Raw genomic sequence first — 23,581 nt, 5'->3', positions numbered from 1 at the left:
TCGTATTTCCACTAGCAATGAGAAATGGCTCCCCAGTAAGCCATTGATTGACTAGTTGCATCCACAGTCTGCAGCAGAAGTCACTGCTCATGGCCACTTCTCCTTCTCCTTCTTCACTACATTGATTTGGCTGTTTATCTGTTTTCACTTTGTTACTATTAGAGAACCACATTCTTAGGTGGAAATGGTAGAACTAGAATTCATATGAAACATTTTCTTAACTGGAAATTGTTTTGTTGCAGTTTGATTGCTCTCACTGAATTCTATTTGAGTTTTGTTTAGGCAGTTTATATTATTAATAAATCCATAAAACTATCAAGAAACATAGTGTGTTATCTTTCTTCCAAAATAATCATAGACCACTTTTATTTGTTTATTATTGTTCTCATTTAGCTGATTTACAATGACTGAAATGAGACACATATAGCAAGATTTCTTTGGAAGTTAAAAAAATGCACATTGAATGCATGCAAGGTTTGCAGTAGAAAAGGATATGGTACAAGAAATCCATTATGCTGTCTATTGTCAGGATGAACTTTTCGGGGCTATAAGGTCATTTTATTTGAAAATAGAAGCAATCCTCAGCAGTAACTGAACATTTTTCTAGAAGGTCACATTCTCAGTGCTTGTCATCACATTGTGTTTAATCACATTCTGCAAGCCTATGCATCTTCTATGTTACTTGTTTTCTCAATTTTGACTTCCTGCTTTCATCCCCATTCATACTACAAAGAAAATAATTTGCAAGAATAAATCTAAGATACTCTCATGCTCTCAGACACCACTGCATGAAATACACACACACACACACACACACACACACACACACACACACACACACAGGTTTTTGTTTTTATAGGAATTTGGCAGAAATTTTCAAAAATTATTCAGCAGAACATATTATCAGAGCAGAAGTTTAGATATAGGGTGTGGAATATGTCAAAATCAAGAAAATGAGTTAAGACATGATCAAACCCAACTTTTCCAGAACACAGGAATGAAACTTGTGTTGACTTTATAATAAGGTGACTTTTAATCTTAAAATGGAGTCAGGCTGGTCCATCACTTGGAACTGATCATACTCCACATCTTCTATCCCCAACTCCTCAAAGATCCATCTAGAGTCCATGTGCACAAAGCTATGTGTCCTATTTTTCTTAAATACATATCAAAGGCCAATGTATGCTTCCCATATATTCTTGAATGTGTACAGTTCCACTGGAGTGTGTTCTGCTGACCCAGGTATGAGGATTATTCTTGCTTGTCAACATGACTACACCTGGAGGTAAGCGGCTGTAAGAGATTTTCATTGATTGAATCATTTGAGGGGAGGGGAGATCCACCCTAAATCTGCTTCACACCTTCTGTTAACATCTTGTATTAAAAATATGGAAGAAGGGCTGGAGAGATGGCTCAGAGGTTAAGAATACTGACTGTTCTTCCGGAGGTCCCGAGTTCAATTCCCAGCAACCACTTGCCATCTGTAATGAGATCTGGTGCCCTCTTCTGGCCTGCAGGCATACATGGAGGCTGAACAGTACATAATAAATAAATCAATCTTTTAAAAAAATATGAAAGAAGGAAATCTTTGTTCTTTTCCTGCCCGCACTTGATAACTGACAAGTTCATTTCTTCACTGATATTAGAAACTATTTCTGGACTCTGAAATATGCTTGAAACTAGTTGAGACATTCAGTTCATGGACTAAAAAATTACAGATTCTTAGACTTTCCATTGGGAGAAAGCATTGTTGGGCTAGCTGGATCACAGCCTGTAAGTCACTTGAATAAATCCCATTTTATTTATATATATATAGTATACAATACTGTATATATATATAGTATACAGTATTGATTAAATATATATTATATATATTTATTATATCAGTTCTGCTTCTCTAGGGAATACTGACTAATACACCAGGCTACATAAATGGACTTTACATTTATAAGCATTATCAATTGCCAATAGCTCTCTGTTAGGGGTGAGACTTCATGCCCAGCTTCCCCCTGAATGTTGGGATTTGGTCTGACTTGAGCTTGCACACATCTTGTATATGCTGTCACGACCACTGTGACTTCATATGTAGCTCCCCTGCTATATTGGGAAGACACTTGTTTACTTGTAGCCGTCCATTGCCTCTAGTTCTTACAATCTTTTTTCCATAATGATTCCTGAACTTGGGTGGAGATGAAGTTATATAGTTTTCTCATGTAGAAATGATCACTTTAAAATCTCTTATTTTCTGCAACTTCCACAGTGGTGGGTCTCTGTGTTAATTGCTATCTACTGAAAATGGAAATGTCTATGATGAGAGTTAAGGGATATAATAACCCATTGGTAAAATAGAAAATCATTAGGAATCAGTTTAGTACTGTATCTATTTAATACATAGGTAGTAGGAGGTTCTCCTTGGTGACCTATGATTAGTCTCATCACAGCTTCTTGTCCTGACCATGATGAACATGTGGATTTTTCCTCGTGCAGTAGGGTTTGCATGCAATCAAAAAGTTGTTGGTTATTCCCATGATATTTGTGCCACTGCTGCACCATTGGGCATGCCTTTCCAGGCCAGATGCTTCTGTAGATCTCAGAAATCACAGCAAGGTAAGATTAATTGTTAACTTTTAAAGCAGCATGCATAGAACTTTCCAACACTATGAAAGCCATCCAATAGGAATGAATCTTCCAAGTCACTATAGCTTGAGGTTTTCATATGCTATCATTCAAGTACGTGATGTCTTCAACAATGGGATCATCAAAATCTTGAAAGTAACCAATAACACTAGCAGTAGCTTGCAATGCTAGTGGGATTATAGAGCCTCACTTTCTCCTAACTTCACAAAAGGTAACCAATTCCTGGCACTTGGCTTTCTATTTTTTGCCCCTCCCTTTCCCCAGTAGGAATGTGTGACAGTATTCCTGGAAGATGTGAATAAATATCTACTCATCCCAAATGAACAACTGATAACAGATCAGTCTAGATACCAACAACATCCAACTTGGTGAACCAATGAGTTTTGGGGGCTAGTTATAAGAATATGGGTTAGGGGTTACTTCCAGGAGTAGACATAACAAGAATACAGCTATATCACCAAAACCCACCCCAGCATGGTTAACAGCTCATGAAAGTTGGACACCAATAGCATACTGTATAATGTGCAGATAGCTCAGCAGGTTAGATTGGGCCCTTGTTTGGTGACTCAGCTGAACTGAGCCTTTTTTAGACAACTTAGACAGTCTGTTATTTTGAATCAGTTTGGCTAGTCTTTGTTTCTTACAGGCTTCTTGGATGATCTCTTTTTTGCAAGCTACTTGGGGTCTGAGCCTTTCCAAGCAGTTCAGTTGGTCTGAGCATTACACCCATTAATCTTTACTGTGTATATACTCTCAAGGGGTTGGGGTCTAGTGAATCAGTTCAGTTTTAGGGAATACCTGAAGCTATTTTAAATTGTTTACTTTCTGTCTAAATCCTTGCATCTCTGCAGAATGAATGTTTCAGTCTTGGTTTAGGAGGTCCTTCTGTCTTTGTGTTGCTTTCATTGGTTAATAAAGAAACTGATTTGGATCCCTAATAGGGCAGAACTTAGGTAGGCAGAGAAGACAAAACTGAATGCTGGGAGGAAGAAAGCAGAGTCAGAGAGAAGCCATGGATCCTCTACCTGAGATGGATGCAGGTTAGAATCTTCCAGTAAGCCTCTGCCATGTGGCAATATACAGATTAATAAAAATGGGTTAAATTAAGATGTAAGAATTAGCCAATAAGAAGTCAGAGCTAAAGGTCAAACAGTGTTTTAATTAATAAAGTTTCTGTGTGATTGTTTCATGACTAAGCTAGCTGGGTGGCCAGAACAAAGAAGCGGGCCCTCTCCTTACAAGTCTTGGTAGAAACTGCCACACAATATGTAGGTAAGGGTATGATCTTTTGGAAAGGTTTATAAGTATTATTTAGTTCACCCCATATTCCCTCTCCACTTTACCCACACATCCCTTCTCCCCATTTAACTCTTCTTGGTGATTGTTCACCTTTAGATTTTTTTATCCTATGGTGTTTTAACCCTCCTACATTGAAAACCTCATTTACATGACGCTTTATGAATATCCTGACTTCTATGGCTATACTAGCTAGGCACAACATATGCTAGGGCCACTGGAGAGAAGGGAGCCTTCATTGAGTGCCAGGGTCCACAGATGTGAGCCCTGTTTCACCTTGGCTAAAGGTCAGGAAGATTGAGTTTATTCGTGCTCTCTCAAAGTTGTTGACACAGATGTGGCTACAAACAAGACATCCCGAACTAGAGTGTGATTAATTAATATTTTGCATATAGAGGTGGATCTGCTCCACCTTGACCAAAGCTCAGAAAATTCAAGTCTGTTCCTGATCCTTCAAGGAGATTAGCAGGAGGTTCCAGAGTATGGTTGCTTGCAGGATACTTGGTCTATTTTTTATATCATGTTAAGGAAGTCTGTTGCCTCCACACTTCCCTTTTGGAGCGAAGTATATAAGCATATAGAAAATAAATGTAGGCAGATTCAGTTTCAGGATTCACTGAGTTGCCCTCCGAGCACTATCCTATGTGGCTGTGTTTCTTTCATATCTGTTCCTCCTACCTAAATTTTCTAATCCTGGAATATACAAACCTGTTGAGGCTGGACCCTGGCAAGTGAGAAAATGCCTACATAAGATAGGTTTGTAGTCAAGCTTGTAGGGCATTTTCTCAATTAGTTAGTTGATGTGGAAGGGCCAAGGCATTGTGGGTGAGGCAACTCCTGGGCTGATAGTTTTGGGTTCTAAACAAAGTGGGCTGAGCAAGCCTAAGAAGCAAGCCACTATGAAGTATTCCTATGGCCTCTGCATCAGTCCTGCCTTCAGGTTCCTGCCCTTCTTGAGTTCCTGTCATTACTTTTTTAGATGATAAACAGTGATATGGAAACAAGACAAATACACTCTTTCTTTCCAAAGTTTTTTTTTTGTTGTTGTTGTTATGGTGCTTTATCACAGCAACAGTAACCTTGATAAAGATAATGGGCTTTCCAAATAAAATGCCATAGCCAATAGAGTCTACATATTTTTCATCCATTTGCATTTTTCAGGCACACAGAATATCCTTCAACAGACTATATTTATACTAAACATGGAAAGCTGCAAAGTCAACTGAATTGCCTAAAGCAGTGGCTCTCAACTACCCAAATGTTGCAACCCTTTATTGTTACAGTTTATGTTGTAGTGACACCCAACCATAGAAATTATTTCATTGCTACTTCATAACTGTAACTTTCTACTATTATGAACTATAATGTAAATATCTTTATGTATGATATCTTATATAAGACACTCAAAAGGGGTCAAAACCCACAGTTGAGAACCACTGGCTTAAAGGAAGGCATTTTTTATAACCCATAAAAGAAAAATGTAACTAAGAGAGAAAAGACCAGTGTTTTATGATAATTTCATGTATATGACTCTTGAGTACAAAACTCTTATTCTCCTTATAGACTCATTTTTTTCCAAGGCTCAAAGAGAAATTACATCATAGGGCATATCAAGTTATCATGTTATAATACTTATAAAGCATACTCTTAAGAAGCTACATTCTGGGATGTTGAGACAGTTCAGTGGTCCTAAGTACTTGCTGTCAAACCTGACGACCTACCTGAGCTTGATCCTTGGGACTCACATGGTGGAAGGATATAACTGACTCCAGAATGTTGTCTTTGACTTCCACATGTATACAGTGTCGTGTGTGTGCATATACATACATATCACAAATAAATAAAAAAGAGAATAATTTCTTCATTTGCTCTCTACTGGTCATAAGTCAAGTCTTGTCAAATGCATTACTCAGAAAGGAAACTATAGCCTTCTTGCCACAGCGTGGGTCACGCTCTCGCTCGCTCTCTTTCCGCCACCATCTTGGTTCCGCGTCCTCCGCACAAAATGCCTGGCGAAGCCACAGAAACTGTCCCTGCCGCCGAGCAGGAGCTGCCACAGCCCCAGGCTGAGACAGGGTCGGGAACAGAATCTGACAGTGATGAATCAGTACTAGAGCTCGAGGAACAAGACTCCACACAGACAGCCACACAACAAGCCCAGCTGGCGGCAGCAGCTGAAATCGATGAAGAGCCAGTCAGTAAAGCAAAGCAGAGCCGGAGTGAAAAGAAAGCACGGAAGGCTATGTCCAAACTGGGTCTTCGGCAGGTTACAGGGGTTACTAGAGTCACTATCCGGAAATCCAAAAATATCCTCTTTGTCATCACCAAACCAGATGTCTACAAGAGCCCGGCTTCAGACACCTACATCGTCTGAATCTTGGAGAAGCCAAGATTGAAGATTTGTCTCAGCAAGCACAGTTAGCAGCTGCTGAGAAGTTCAAAGTTCAAGGTGAAGCTGTTTCAAACATTCAAGAAAATACTCAGACTCTGACAGTACAAGAGGAGAGTGAGGAGGAAGAGGTTGATGAAACAGGTGTGGAAGTTAAGGACATAGAATTGGTCATGTCACAGGCGAATGTGTCCAGAGCAAAGGCAGTCCGAGCCCTGAGAAACCACAGTAATGATATTGTAAATGCTATTATGGAATTAACAATGTAACTATTTGACAGCGAGGACACCCCCATCCCCTCCCCCCTTTTTGGTGTTTCAGAGGTGGAACTGCAGCTTGGTTTGAAATTTGTACTGTTTCTATCACTAATAAAGTTATGGCTTCTTGTTGGATGAAAAAAAAAAAAGAAAGGAAACTATAGGATGTACTGTTCAGGATCAGCAAAAGATCAGTGTTTGGATAGGTCATTATAATTCCCAAGGGCTCTAAATTTATGTTACATTTTTGCTTATTCAGGTAATGCTGAGTTGTTCCAAGTGTAGAGATGTTATTTTTCTTTTTAAATTTGCCTAAAATTCACAGACCATTTCAAAAATTTTTCATGAACAGAGCTGAAAGGTACACTCATTAATCTTAACTTTCCAGAAATAGAAACATTCCAAAGCTACCAATTAGTCTAATATAATATGTGCCCACAAATGTTACAGAAAACAACAAACATATATTTTTTAGAAGACATTCTCATACTTCACACTTCCCAGAACATCTGAAAATTAAAAATAAAATGAAGGTTCTTGAAAATGCAATAAATTATACACTAAAATATCTCTGAGAAGAGTAATATGGGAATTCAATGTGAAAATAGGGATCATCGTTTCCAAAGAACAAAATGAAGGCATTCAAGGCTCCCAGAGAGTATTAATGTATTTGAGAAGCTTAAATGCTGAGAGGAATAACACATACTTGCTGACAAGTGAGTGATAAACTGATATCTGGAGTCAGTCTTTTGTAGCAAAGCTACATGAGCTTTATAATCATGACATCATCTTCATGCCCAAGAGTGGCATGAAGTTACCAAATAGTTACCATGACTATAGGACAAGGATTATAAGGTTCTGTTTATGGACTCAGCTGTTAATGAATCTTCCTATGAACTTCAAAGCAACAAAACAATTTGTGAACAAAAAAGCAAAATGTCTTTCAAGACAGGTTAATAATTTTATATTAATATAAATTAAAATAGAAACCCTAACATAATCAGACTCTGTGGAATTATCCTAGGACTAAACCCAATCATGGAAGGATGAGCCTAGGCCTCTATGCCATGACATGGCATCCATCTCCTTCTTTGCCCATGCTGATACCCAATACTCCATATCATACTTCCTGGAGTTGGGGGTATGTAGGGTATTCAGTCTCATGACTACCACTGATGTAACACTGTGTGATGCCTGGAGTTCACTGTTTCCTTAGGACTACTGCATCGCTGGCTCAGAAACCAATGAACTGTGGTCTGCTGTCTGTGTGATGCACTCCTCGCATCAGATCTCTGTAATCACAGAAAATGCTAGTTGGAATATAAGTCTGTTCAACTTTGGTTATAGATCTCCACTTGGTCCTGGGATGGATTTAATGAGTCTGTATATAGGCCCTGACCTGGGTGCAGCAGTCACTGGGTTCCTGACAGTGTTTAGCTTCACCAGCTAGGCACTAAGTCACATGTGTGATTCCCTGCTGTCTTAGGGTTTCTATTGTGGTGACAAAACATCATGACCAAAGGCAAGTTTCCAAAGTGGAAAAAAAAATGTTTATTAGGCTTACACTTCAACATTGTTGTTTTTCACTGGAAGAAGCCTGGACAGGAACTCAAACAAGGCAGGATCCAAGAGGCCAGAACTCATGTAGAGGCCATGGAGGGGAGCTGCTTATTGACTCCTTCCCATGCCTTGCTCAGCCCACCTTCTTATAGAAGCCAGGACCAGCAGCCCAGGGATGGTGCCACCCATCATGGGCAGGGCCTTCTCCCATTGATCATTAAGTGAGAAAATGCCCTACAGCTGGATCTCAAGGAGTCATTTCCTTTACTAAGGCTCCCTCCACTGACGACACACAAAACAAGCCAGTCCATCTATCCTGCTTCTCATCAGTGTATTCTTTACCTATGCTATGGGAAAAGTGTTGGAGGCAGATCTTTGGCTGCAAGGCTAAGTGAGTCCATAGCTATGCCCATATTCTCTGCCCACTGCAGCTAAACTGGAATTAGGTTTCAGTTTTAAAGTGTGGATTTGATTCCAGGTAGACTGGGTCTTTTCCACCTAATGCTGTTTGCAATTGGGGAAGGGGTAACACAGAGACTCGTCTTTCCTTTCTTCTTTCTGTGTCTTTCTTTATAATTATATTTAATAACAATTACTTCGGCTCTTATGTAAATTATTTCCTTCATAAATAACCTCAAATACATATTTCTACACAGACAGGGCTACTAGAGCTACTGGAGCTCTTACTGACTACTGTCATGTTGCCTCTACTTTCATTCTGAAACAGAACAGCTTTTCATAGCTATGGAATAATTAGGCATTCTATATAAGTGATATTTGCTAATCATTTGAGACATATGCAGTCAAGAGCACACCTTGATATTATCTGTTACGTCACATTAGGCTTAAAATGCCTTTTGGCTGCAGTGTAACCCTGAAAAGAGCAGAGCACATTGTCTGGATGATCTCCCATGATCATTCAAGTAGATGTGGGCTGCATTGCACAGCTTAGCGATTATCCCCACTTTTTAACTCCTATCCTCTCAACCTTTGTTACGTTGTCACCTGTAGTGAAGCCGTTTGTAGTTTTATCCAAGACGGCAGACTTTTTTTTCTATGCTCCCAATGTACTTAGAGCTACTTACAAATAGAAAAATAAATTCTTCTTATAGTGAGCTGTACATTTGGAAGCGACCATGCAGCACTTACCGAGGATAGCAAAAGAAGTAATGTTACAAGACTGTGTCTTTGTTCTTTTTCCAGATTGCCTTTTAATCTAATGACAAAAGTTTTAAAAATAACATTTTGTTTTTCATGATTCAGGTTGTCCTGTCATAATCATTAGACATCTTTCTTCAATATGCAAAACTAAGCATCAATGTTCTAATTGTTAGCATGATGTCCTTTTAAAAGTTGGCTAGGTTTTTGTTTGATAGGTACTCTAAATATTAAAATGTAGTTATTATATTCAGCGTTTTGCAGATCATGAAGTCATCAAGAAATTGGCAGAGTTGTGTCTTTGAAAGTCTTTTAAATTAGGTGCATCCCTCATTTGACTTACTTCCCTCTGCCTTTCCCAAGAACACATGCCTATGACAGTGAGGACAATGTAATATAGAGCTAGTTCATTGGGTAAAGAATTTGTCATGCGACTCTAAGTTGGTAAAGCTGGGCATGACAGCATGACACATCTGTAACCCACTCCTCCTACAATAAGGTGAAAGATGAAGACAAGGGAATCCCTAGGTCAGTGGAAAACAATAAAAATAGATACTATCTCAAATAAGAAGGAAGGTCAGGATTGGCATCTCAGGGTCTCCTCTGAACTACACGTAACATACATATACCAACAATCACAGATATAAACATGAAAATTTCTAAACCTTATAAGTAAGTGTGATATCTTAAGGTACAATGTACTAATACCTTGACTTTAATAAAATTAACATTTCCCTGAGTGTAATTCCATGTTTCTAGGATTGTAACAGAATATTGAAAAGACCTTATTAATTAAGTACATTAGAACACATACATTGTTTTCTAAAGTTGGCCATTTATTTTTTCCATGCCTTTCATTCTTCAGGAAGCCAAATGTAAATTGGAATCTCTTCGTTCAGATAATCAGATTGAGCCTTAAATTGTGTGTTTGTCAAAAAATGAAACACCAATAGTTCTAACTTCTAATAGTTCTATGTAAATCTAGAATAATTGACCTGATGGTTGCATTGAATGTGACTTTTAAGGATAAAGAATGAGTCAAAGATTATTCAAAAGGTTGAATCTTTCAGGAAACAGGAAATGAATAATACAAATCCCCAACAGCTGAGAAGGTGAAGGAAATGGATGACATGCTGAGGTGTCAAAAGCCAACCTGAACTTCTATTTTGTCTTTGCCTTTCTCACTTATTAATTGATTGTGACTCACTTCCCAACTGACTCCACAAGGAAGACTGAAGTCTACTACTCCTTGGACAAGTCAGGATTTTGCTGAATGGGTGGAGGGGGAAAATATACTTTGACCTTTCTGAAACTTAACTAATTCTGGAGCCTACTAGCTAGCTTCATGATGCATGATGGAAGAAAGTTCTGCCCATCTTGACTAACCAGGAGTAGAAACAATGGTTCTAGCTGAACATCAACTATAACCTTTTGCAATTCATGTACCAAAACTGATCATTTCTTCCTCAGTGTTGGTTCTTTCAGTATTTCCCAAAGCAACCAAGTCTGAATAAGACCGTCTGAAACAGGCCCAAGAGCTATCTGCATTCCAGCTTACAGAAATGATTCCATCCTAGTAATAGTATAAAAATTTATTCTCTTAGCAGGTAAGAAAGCCAAGGCATGTAATGAACAGTGTGCATAATAATACCCACAGTGAGTGATGGAGGCAGGATTTAAGTGTAGGCTGCCTGGCTCTGACTCTAATCTCTTTGTGATAGTATTATAATACTATCATGCAAAGTGATAGAAAAAGTCATTTGTATTGGTTGTTTCCAATCTCTCTTCTGGTATTTCCTGAACCATTCAAGTCAGGCTTGTTCTTAGTAACAAGCTTGTTAAAAATGGGCAAGATTTTAGAAAATCTAGTGATCAGCTCTCATGGTCACATAGCCTTCCCATGTTCATGGTCTCTCAACAGTATTATGCAAGTTTATTCCATCCTTTTGATTCTTGCTTTTACTTTAGGATACTCAGAAAACATCATTCTTGTGATTAAATGCTTCTTCTTGACACATCTGGGAATTAAATTCCATTTCCCATATTCTCAAGATCAAGTCCTTCCAAATTTAATTTGCTTCTCTTTTTATCTTAGAATGTCCTCCATGTCTATCTCAGTGCTAAGGTTTTATATAAATTGCATCTATAAATTGATGACTCTCAAATTTACATCTTTGTCTCAAGTCTTTTTTTCAGTATTTTCCATAATATTTATGCTAAGTTTGTGGCTCATGTTTTCAATGCTTATAGAAAGTTATTCTTCTTGATTAAATCTTAACAAAAAAGAAATGTTGTGTGATGTGTTTTGTATCTGCAATTTACAAATATATGAATTCAAGTGTGCATCAAAAATAGTATTCAAAGCAAATGTCTATTCTGAACAAATGAGGGGATTTTTCTTCTTATTATTTCCCAATAATACAGTAATATTATTAATAAAAATTAGTATTATGTTTGGTATTATAAGCAGAGGTGGTTTAAACCATGAGAGCAGCATATGTTGATTATATATTATATACAATTTCCTAGTTTAAGTGAAGAGTTGAGCATTCCTAGACTTTAGTATCCTTCCGATCTACTGAGGAACAACTGCATTTCATTATAAATGTAAGTCTCTAAGATGCAGCATTACTATTAGTTATAAAGGGAAGAAGTCACCACTGAAATCTAAATAGGAAAAGCTACATAGATGCCTCAGCAGGTAAGAGCTCATATTGCTCTTGCATAGGACCCAAGTTCAGTTCCCAGCATCCATATTGGTAGCTCACAACTGCCTATAACTGCAGACCCAAATCATCTGACACCTATTTTTGATTCCACAGACACCCGTAATAACTTATGCACATATCCACACATATTTACACAATTCAAAAAATAAATCTTTAAAGAATCTAAGCATATAATAAATATCTCAGGAAAAACAAACCAATGTAAATACAAACAATGCTTCCAAATTTACACAGAAAATAAAAATGTGAAAATAAAGGCATCGTTTAAAAGGTTAATAAAGATTATGGCTTCCAGTTTGGTGTTTATATGGGATTCCTGAGTGAACAAATGAGTGGATTTCTGAATCTTGCACCATCACTTAGACTCATTTTCCCTTTGGCTTGGCTTGTCCAACTTCAATGTGATGGTTTATGTTTTATCTTATCATATTTTATTTTGTGATGTGTTAAAATTAAGAATGAATGAATGAATGAATGAAAGAAAACTAGCCACCAGGATAATGGTTAACAATCTGAACTGTCATTGTGAGAGGGAAAATCATTTTTCTCTAATAAAATGATTATGTGTATATAAACAACTCCAGAAGAGGCCTCATATTCAGGAGTAGTTGATAAACATATAAAGGACTACACAGATTTTATTTTGTATTGTGTGCCTGTGTGTGTATTTATTTTGTTATAGCTTTTTGTTTCCTTTCTTTTTGGATGTGGTTCTATTTTGTCTTTTTGGTTGAGGGGTGATTGTTGTTGTATTAGGTTTTTGTCTTTTGAAAATAAACTTAAAGTTAGGTGGGTAGGAAGGGGAAGAGGATCTAAAAGGATTTGGGGGAAGCAAAGGATATGGTCAAAATATATTTAAACTTAATTTTTTTTAAATAATAAAAACTTAAGATATAAAAAATAAAATTCTAGCTAGCATTATATGCTGTTTATAAATAATCATGCACTATTTTCCCTAATTTTTAATATTATATCTTACCAGTTCATTGACTACATAAACAAAATCTATTAACATGCCATCTTAATTTTAATATTAATATGCATACCATAATTAATGATGCATTAAAAATGTTGTTATAATGTCTTTAGATTGTCATTCAGTGATGTTATTGATTAAAACTCTCTATAAGTTGTTCCAGCACACACACACACAAAATTTAAAGAGTAAAGAAAATACTAATATGGAAATAACTTCAAAAAAGAATTTCCAAGGCCTTTTTGAGGAAACTATGAATCTTTTTAATATGATAATTCTAACAGATAGGCGATAGATAGGTAGGTAGGTACATTGATAGATAGATGAATAAATAAACAGATAAAATGGATGATAGATAACTAGATAGGCAGACCGCTAGATGATAGATAGAAAGAAAATTATTCCTGTATGTTAATGTTATATTTTAAAGAAAATAAAGGATAATGAGAGATTGTACAAAGACATATTATTAAAACATTTGCTAACTCAAGAAATAAAGTAAATTAATAAGAAGGAAACTTAATATAGAGCCTAGACTTAGCCTAGAACACAATGTAAAAGATGGCCATCACAAATCAGTGGAATATTGATGCATGTTACTCAATATGTGATGCTAGATGACTTGTGTGTATGGAGGAGACAAGAGTTGGATTTATAATTCAAATAAAAATAGACAAATTTTAATTGAACTCAAGATATAAAATTTGAAATTTATCATAAGATGAACAAATATATGCATGTGATCTTGTAATTTTACGTTCTTTTCAAATTTGTTGATAGAATCACTAAATAAAAAGCATCAATATGCAGGTTGTCATTACACGATGTTTTCCCTATCAATGGCACGCTTCATGTACATAGGAAAGTGATCACTACATTACAGTGATAGTACAGATGTTTTGATATGTGTGAGCACAATTTATAGGGTCCACAAAATGATATTCCCTAAGACACTTCCAAAGAACTGCTACATAAAGCGATATGTAACTACAAAAATATTATTAATACCAATACTCCTCAAATTATTCCACACAATAGAAACAGAAGGAACATTGCCAAACTCTTTTTATGAGGCTACAATTACCCTGATACCCAAACCACAGAAAGACATTCCTAAGAAAGAGAATTACAAACCAATCTCACTCATGAACATTGATGCAAAAATACTAAATAAAATACTGGCAAATCAAATTCAAGAACACACCAGAAACATAATCCATCATGATCAAGTCAGCTTTATTCCAAAGATTCAGGGAAGGTTCTACATATGAAAATTTGTCAGTTTAATCTACCATATTATCACACTGAAAAATAAAAATCACATGATCATCTCATTAGATGTCAAAAAAGCTTTGATGAAATACAACGTAACTTCACAATAAAGGTCTTTAAAGAACAGGGATACAAGGAACATACCTAAACATAATAAAGGCAATATACAGTAAGCCAACAGCCAACATCAAACTAAATGGAAAGAAACTCCCAGTAATTCCACTGAAATTAGGAACAAGGCAATGTTGTCCACTCTCTCACTATCTATTCAATATAGTTCTTGACATCCTAGCTAGAGCAATAAGACATCAAAGGGAGATCAAGGGGATACAAATCAGAAACAAAGAAGTCAAATTCTCACTGTTTGCTGATGATATGATAGTTTACATAAGCGATCACAAAGATTCTATCAAGGAAATTCTACAACTCATAAACATTTTCAATAATATAGCAAGATACAAGACTAACTCAAGAAAATCAGTAGCCCTGTGTATATAAATGAAAAAAAGGGGAAAGAAATCAGAGAAACAACACCCTTCACAATAGCCATAAATAGCATAAAATATCTGAGAGTAACTCTAACCAAACAAGTGGAAGACTTGTATGACAAGAACTTTAAATCTTTAAAGATGTGGAGTAATAGGAACACTCATCCATTGCTGGTGGGAATGCAAACTTGTACAACCACTTTGGAAATCAGTGTGGCAGTTTCTTAGGAAATTGGGAATCAATCTACCTCAGGATCCAGCAATACCACTCTTGGGAACATACCCAAGAGACGCCCAATCATACTACAAAAGCATTTGTTCAACTATGTTTATAGCAGTATTATTTGTAATTTCCAGAACCTGAAAACAACCTAGGTGCCCCTCAATGGAAGAACGGATAAAGAAAGTGTGGAATATATACGCATTAAAGTATTACTCAGCGGTAAAAAAAAAAAAAAGACATTTTGTATTTTACATACAAATGGATGGAAATAGAAAACATTATCCTGAGTGATATAACCAGACACAAAAAGATTAATATGGTATGTACTCACTCATTAGTGGACTCTAGCCATAAACAAAGGACATTAAGCCTATAGTTTGCAAACCTAGAGAAGCCAAATAACAAGGTGAACCCAAAGAAAACCGTACATAGATTCTTCTGGAAATTGGAAGCAAACAAGATTGCCAGGCAAAAGTTGAGAGCATGGGGGTAGGGGAAGGGGAGAGGGGGAGAAAGAAGGGAGAAAGGAAAGACTGGAGAAAGCTTGGGGGAGTGGAAGGGTGGAGATGGAGGAAGGGCAGATATGGGAGCAGGGAAGAAGATATCTACATTAAGGGAGCCATTTTAGGGTTGGCAAGAGACTTGGCTCTAGAGGGGATCCCAGGTATCCATGAGGATCCTCACTAACCCCACATCAGACAGAGGTCTGGTCTCCAAAATAAACAAAGAACTCAGGAAATTGGTCATCAAAAGAACATATTATTCAATAAAAAAGTAGAATACAGACCTAAGCAGAGAACTCTCAACAGAGGAATCTAAAATCGCTGAAAGACACTTAAGGAAATGTTCAACATCCTTAGTCATCAGAGAAATACAAATCAAAACAACTCTGAGATTCTATCTTATACCTGAAAGAATGGCCAAGATAAAAAAAAAACTGATGACAACTTATCCTGAAGAGATTGTGGGGAAACAGGAACACTTCTGCATTGCTGATGGGAATGCAAGCTGGTACATCCCCTTCAGATGTCAGTGTGGCAATTTCTCAGGAATTAGGACACAACCATCCTCAAGACTCAGTAATATCACTTCTGGGTATATATCCAAAGGATACTCAATTGTGCCACAAAAACATGTCCTCAACTAAGTTCATAGTAGCACTGTTTGGTATAGCCAGAACATGAAAACAACCTAAATGCCCCTCAACCGAAGAATGGATAAAGAAAATGTAGTAAGTTTATGCAATGGAGTACTATACAGCAGAAAAAATAATGACATCTTAAATATTTCAGGAAAATAGATGGAGATAGAAAACATCATTTTTAGTGACACAGAAAGACAATTATCACATTATCACATGTATTCACTCATAGGTAGTTTTTAAACAAAAAGCAAAAAAAAAACCCAGCTTACAATCCACAATCCCAGAGAATTTAGACAACAATGAGGACACTAAGAGAGACTTACATAGATCTAATCTACATGGGAAGTAGAAAAAGACAAAATCTCCTGAGTAATTTGGGAGCATGGGAACCTTGGGGAAGTCCGGAAGTGGGGAGGGGAAAAGGCAGAGAGAGGAGCAGGGAAAAATGTAGAACTCAATAAAAATCAAGAAAAAAAAATCATTAAGATGAGTGGTTTGTTTTCACTGAAAAGCTAAAAAGAAAGTTAGAAGATGGGGGAAAAGGACATATCCTCCATGTTATTACTGATATAAGATTACAATACCAAAAAAGCTTAACAAATTTCTACTGTTCCTAAAATTCATCAAGGAAGCAATGGGAATAATAAAATTGATTATTACTAATAAATTATGTATAAAAGAGTAAAATTAAAATGCTGATTAAATATCCAAACAGATGTTCAACACTAGGAAAATTCACCTATAAACAATTGTAAAGCACTGCTTAACACTTGGCTGGCTTGACCGCACCAGGAGAACAAGTTTTCAGCACTCATGTAATTATTTCAGCATTTTATGACCCAGCAACTCCATCCTTTGAGGTGTGTGCTACCCAGTGGCTCACAAATGTCTTCAAGTAAATGACCTCAAGTATATTTACTGCCATATTTTTGCAACCTAAAAATATCGCTTGTGGGAATTAAGTCTAAACACTCACTAATAGGTGTTATAAATTGTGATTACATACACATGCATATATATGGTGAAAAATTCAACTCTCAGAAACCACATATTAAAATTGCGTTTAGAGTCACATATAGAGATCTTTAAAATATAAGAGTGATAAATCAGACACTATTTTTTAACAAAAGCGGGAACTAATATGTGGTAATGGTAGACTGGCTGATCAAAGAGCATGTTCAACTCCTCTCTTCTCCACTCCACTCCAGATATTTGAAAACATTTAAGGGAATAGTTATCTGCTCCCCACTCCTGGACCATATTTTCAAATATCTTCTCATATTCTCATCATAGGTTGTCAGATAGCAAGCAGCCATCTTCAAAACAACAAGTTCTGTTTACAAGATTTAAAAATTGTATTTGCAGTATAAGTTTTCTCTTTCCAGTTTTGTGTGTGTGTCAAGTTTTTACTAACTACAAAGAAAGGTACCTTTTATATTCAAACATGTAAATTTTAGTTTGGAATTATAGTGAATATTAGTACTAAAAATGGAAAACATATTTTTATTTATTACAATACTTCTTGGGCAGAAATTAAATGTTAGCATTGTGCATCAAAGGGAAGTGGTTTGAGATGATGATGATGATGATGATGATGATGATGATGATGATGATGATGACGATGATGAACAACAATCTGGGGAGACTGCACTCCAGAAGTCCAGAGCCCTGGCTGCTCTTTTAGAAAACCCAGTTTCAGTTTCCAGCATTCACATGTCAGCTTCCAGCCATCTTCTCTTTTTCATTCTTATTAAATTTTGAGAATTGCTTATAAACAAATTGTGTGTTTTGATTAAACCCATACCCTCACCTTTTTTCTCAATCCTTTCTGCTATTTTATTCTTAAAACCCACTGAGTCCATCTAGTGCTACCAGTGTATGCATGGCAGTAAGATCATCTGCCACAGCCTGGGCAGTGTTCCAGGGCTACTTGCCCGAAGACAACTGACTCTCCTTTTTCCATCAACCATCATTTGCCAAGGGCTTCTTAGCTAAAGGTGGGACTTCATGAACGTCTCCACCCGAGCTGAATTGTGGCAGACTTGAGCTTGTGTAGATCTCACATATGCACTTAGATACTGTGAACTCCTTTATGAAGGGCCCTATCATATCCAGAAAATACTGTTTCGTTTCAAATATCCATTACTGCTGGATCTTGCCAGCCCTGACCACTGCAATGATTCTCGGGTCTTTCAAGGAGAAAATGTGATACAAAGATCTCGTTTAGAGTTGAACATGCCTAATCTCTTATTCTCTGAATGCTGACAAGTTGTTGGTCTCTGTATAAATTACAGTCTACTGAGAAGAGGAAGTTATATGAGACTTGAGAGATGCACTGATGAGTAAGTGCAAGGAAAGATAGGAACTTAAGTGGCAGTTTAATGTTATGCCCATTTATCAGAATAATAGTAGCAAATTTCCCCTTGGGGTCTATAGCCTAGACAGTCATGGGTTTAAGGTGTAGTTAATAGTATTAGGCATGAATTCTATCTTGTAGAATGGGTGCACATCCATTAAAGAGCAGGTGTTTGCTCCTGTAAATTCATGCCACTGCTGCACCAATTGGCTTATCTTGCCAGACCAGTTGTTATTGTAGTTCTCGGGTTTTACAGCTGGGTAAAATTGTGGAGTAATTTTGTTGCCGTGTAGCATGAATTCTGGCACTCTGAAAGGTAGCCAGTAAGGACAAAGCTTCCAAATCAGTGTCAATCTGATATCTACATGTTCTATAACTGAACTGTGTGGGTTCTTCAGCAATGAGATTTTCCCCTCAAGTTCTGGAGGGTAACCAAGAACAATGGCAATAACCTGTGATGTTTGGGGGAGTCTGAGACCCACTGACCAACAACTTGAAAAGAAGTAATCAATACCTAAACAACAGTGTGTGTGTGTTCTTATGTGTGCAGTTTCACATATTTGCCCTTGATTGTGGAAGCCCCAGAATAGCCTCAGGTGCCATTTCACAAATTTTAGAACTTTTTTTGTCAAATAAACATAAAAAGAGTATCTATCTGATTCCCAACAAGCCGTGCCTCTTGGAATGTCTCAAAGATCTCACCATTAAGGTCTTGTTTGTTTCCCTCCTTCACCAACATTATGGATGCATATTTGTTATTCACACAACTTTAATGAAAGCCTGAATGCCCAAAGGGACAGCATTTGGAAGCGGGTCTTTGAGGAGATAGGTAAGTGTGGATTTGTTTGTAATAGCGGGCCTTCAGGAGGGAATTGTTTTCTTTCAAAGATCTGGAAGCAAGACCAAAGGCATGCTTTCTCTCTTTTCTAAGTTTGAACCAGTAATTCCATTTTCTTTTTCATTTCTAAAATTCAAAAGTTCTGGAAACAACACTTCTAAAACGGAGTATAAAATGATTTGTTAGCAAAATATGGTCTGAAGTGAAGGAAGCTATTTGTAAAACTGCTGGTAAAGGATGGCTGACCCAGAACCTTTTGGGGGACGTTACATAACCCAGGACCATATTAGTTATGTAATGATCCAGGGCCAGGTCTATTTTCAGAATTTAGAATCTCTTTAGGGTTATAAATATATATGTCATTTTATTCTATATGATCCAGTCTCTGTAGACATACCCTTCCATCACTTTCTGCATTACTGAAACATGTATCAATAATTTCAGGATAGTAATGAATAGCAGTATTTCTATTTTTATATAGTAATAAAGTGAATTAAATAGTAAATAAACAGAATAGTAAACTTTGTAAATGATTTCTATTATGTTTTCTAATAAAACAGCACTTTCCTACACCATTACAAAAGCAAGAATTCCACTCATTGTATCTTCATGAAGATTTCAAAGTGGGCTTTAAGCTTCTATTTTTGTCAGCATATATAGATAGGTAAAAATATTGAAGTAGAGTACAAATCCTCCTTTCTATGCTTCTTTTTTTTAAAATGATTTTTATTGAGCTCTACATCCTTCTCTGCTTCCCTACCTGCCTTTCACCTCCCTTTCAGCCTTCACCCAAGGTCATCATGCTCCCAATTTACTGAGGAGATCTTGTCTTTTTCTACTTCCCATGAAGATTAGGTCTATGTAAGTCTCTCTTAGGGTCCTCATTGTTGTGGGCTAGTTTTCCTTGCTTTATGTTTAAAAACCACTTATGAGTGAGTACATCTGATAATTCTTTTGAGTTCAGTGTTAGACATTCTCCATTTTCTGCTTTATTTTGCTTGTTCTCCAATTTTACTTTATATATTTTCAGAATTGAACATTGTTACCTATGGGAAGGTAAGTTCTATAGAACAAATATACAAACACTGAAAGTCAAAATTTAACCGTGTCTTAAGCATCTTAAGTCTATGACTTTGTTTTAATCCCATTACCTTCTTTCTTTCTCTTTTCTTCCTTCCTTCCTTTCTTCCCTTCTTCCTTTTTCCCTTCGTTCTTTATTTCTTTTTGAGACAGAGTTTGTCTGTGAAGCTCTGGCTGTACTGGAACTCCTTCTGTAGACCAGGCTGGCCTCGAACTCAGAGATCCACCAGCCTCTGCTTCTAGAGTGCTGGGATTAAAGACATGCACCACCACTGCCCAGGTTCCCATCACTTTTTTAAAAAACAGATTTTATGGCTTGTGTAAGATAAAGCTTGGTAAAACTTGGTTTGAGCACTTACAGATCTTCAAGCAATTCTTTGAAAAATCTGAAAATAAAAGATATCTTACTATCATTATTACAAAAGAATAAAATAAATAGTGACAAATTTTTAAAGATGATAAGTTAGAATGGTAATTCAGGATATTGAAGGTGCTCAGGAAATAACAAAATAAGAAAAGTCAATGAAATCAAGGAGAGACAGAATGATGCATTGCCAATAACAAAATGAAAAGCAAAAGCCACGGTTTATACCTAAATGCTGTGCGAAATGAGCTATCTGATGTCATCAAAGATGGATAGGAGAAAAAGAGAAAATTTTGAGTCATTTAGAGTATGAGTTTAGAACTCTCAAATATTCCCGAGACACAATAGAAGCTGACACAATGAGGGCAACAGTTTAAAGATCCAGTGTAACAAGAGTTTAAATATCCAGCTCACCAGTGTAACTGAAACGTAGAATGTAATGGCAGAATTCTTTTTAAAAATTAATACAAGTATTTTCAACCTAGAATTTTACCCGTGTAATTTTGGCATTTGGGAGGCAGAGGCAGGAAGGTCAGGAACTCACATCTAGCCTCAGCTGGCAGCTACATTGTAAGCTCAAGGCCCCCATGGGCTACATCAGACTCTTTCAACAGCAACAAAAACCTTAACAAGCAAAAACAATCAAGTACAAGAAAAAAATAAAACAAACAGCAGACATATGATGGTACAGAGTGGACCTTTATTGCATATGTTTCACGGTACGGCCTATAAGTGAGAGCTGGCATGAAAACACTCTATCACACTCAGTTATCTTTGCATGGTATCAACTGAACAGGCTGATACATGACCAGACCAGGATGGAACAGATAGCAAGAGATCTTGACTCCAAACAGAAGTACAATTGACAAGAAGAACACATGGATATACTTTAGGTAGCCAACCTAAAAAGCCTTTTGAGAGGGGATATGATAATGACCCAGTAAAAAATCCAAAGAAAAATCAGAGGACCATTAAGTACAGAAAAAGAAAAATTAAAGATTGCTGAAAAGTAGGTATATGCATTCATTCCTTGACTCCAGGGTTAAAAAAAATCCTGTTGGAGACAATCCGAGTTTTCATCTACCAAGTTAAGAATTGAGAAAATACTTCCTAATATACATTAACTGACGACTAACAATGAATGCTTTTATTTAAAAAAATAATTGGAAATAAAATAAAAATTACCCACACTAATAGAGGATGGATGTGGGGACGCAATTTCGTAATGAAGTAAATATAATAGATTCGCCATTTTACATTGAAGGTTCTTCAGGAAAGTTTCATTTATAATGTATTACTCTGATTTAAATAACATAAACCTAGTATATTAATAAATAAGTATAAATGAAATAAACGATGGAAAATTTAGAGTTACAGAAAACAAATAAAGTTCTAAGGTTTTCAGTAAGGAAGAAAATAAGTTCCATTGCCACTCTGTTGATTTTGAGACTCCTGCTGTAGCCCAGACCGACCTGGAAGTAAAACACAGTCAAGGATCATTTCAGATTCACCAAGATCTTCCTGCTTCGGCCTCTGAGGCACTAGGATTACATGTGTGTGTGTCATTGAAAAACATACAAAAAACCTTTTAAGAGCAGTGGTGTAATAAATGTGCTCTGTGAAATGGAGAAGGGATCTTAACAAGAAGTAGAATTTTTCCTTGCCAGAAACGACTTCATTAATCCTGCCCCTTCGATGCAGTCTGACATTGGAGCAGAAGAAACATGTAATTGAGAGCTTAAAAACAAGTATCAACTCTAGAATTTTACCACTCTTTTGAGTTAAAATACACAGGCCCAAGGAAATCCTGAGATTGATGTATAAAGTAATCATGCACCTGTATCACATGCTTGTAAATCCAAAAGAGCTGGCTTCAGTCAGCACATTCAATTTGGCATTTGTCAGAGATTGGTGCAATGTGTAAGAACCAAAGAACCATTGACAAGAGAGTTCAACACGTAATGATATCTGCTACCAATCCCTACAACCTTAGTTCAACCCTGATAGAAAGGAGAACCAAATTCAAATATCCACCTTTGACCTCTACAGGACGACTATAGCATGTGTACCATCCCATAAAAATGTAATAAATATTTAAAAGAAGCATTTGCTTGAAAAGCCATATAGGGGTGACTTTTAATATAGAACTTAATTAAAAATTATAGTCCCAAATAGTGCTTGGAACTAATGTATTCATTTTTCGCTACTTTTGGATTCCCCAGTTTTACAGTCACTGATGTAAAAGTTTTTTTTTACTGTCCTATTAAAATATGAATACAAATTCTGCATGAGCAGCATCCACTAAATGAAAAGAGCATCTTCTAACGCGATTTTATCACTGAAGGAAAAGTCTACCTTTCAGCCAACCAGAGCCAAGCTAAATTTAGTCCCTAACTTGATTAGTTAACATGAGACATTCCTAGCGGAACAGCCAATGTGCCAGGGCTAGCACAGGTCATGTAGCTCTCTGCAGCTGGAGATAAACAGGAAGGTGTCAGAGCACAGAAAAGACCGTGCCCTTCCCTTCCTTTTTCTTTCTCAAGTCTTTCAAAGTGAGATAAGAGAGTATCTGATTGTTTATGAGGTGGCCAGGACCACAAAGAATCTGATATGCCTTTTCTTAATTTAGACAGATTATTCTATTTCATTTCCAAGAGACAGTTCTAAAACAAAACGGTAATGTGTGTAGCGAGGCAACACTGGTTGTTTGTCCTCTCGAGATGAAGGCACTTCTGTGGAGTTAACGATGCATAGCATCAAAGAGAAACATAAAAAAGATGTAGAGCAATTGGAAATGCAGCTTTCGATAGCTGC

At 36.7% G+C, this 23,581-nt stretch overlaps 1 pseudogene; it reads left to right on the top strand.

Moving 5' to 3' along the window:
• The first annotated feature begins 5,872 nt into the window (after positions 1-5,872).
• Positions 5,873-6,606, top strand: LOC148122923 (nascent polypeptide-associated complex subunit alpha pseudogene; annotated as a pseudogene).
• The last annotated feature ends 16,975 nt before the right edge of the window (positions 6,607-23,581 follow it).

Source organism: Myodes glareolus, chromosome 2 (genome assembly GCF_982192425.1).
Source record: "Myodes glareolus chromosome 2, mMyoGla1.1, whole genome shotgun sequence".
Lineage (NCBI taxonomy): Eukaryota > Metazoa > Chordata > Mammalia > Rodentia > Cricetidae > Myodes > Myodes glareolus.
Note: the sequence above shows the minus strand (reverse complement) of the source record. Positions and strands in the feature narration are given on the sequence as shown.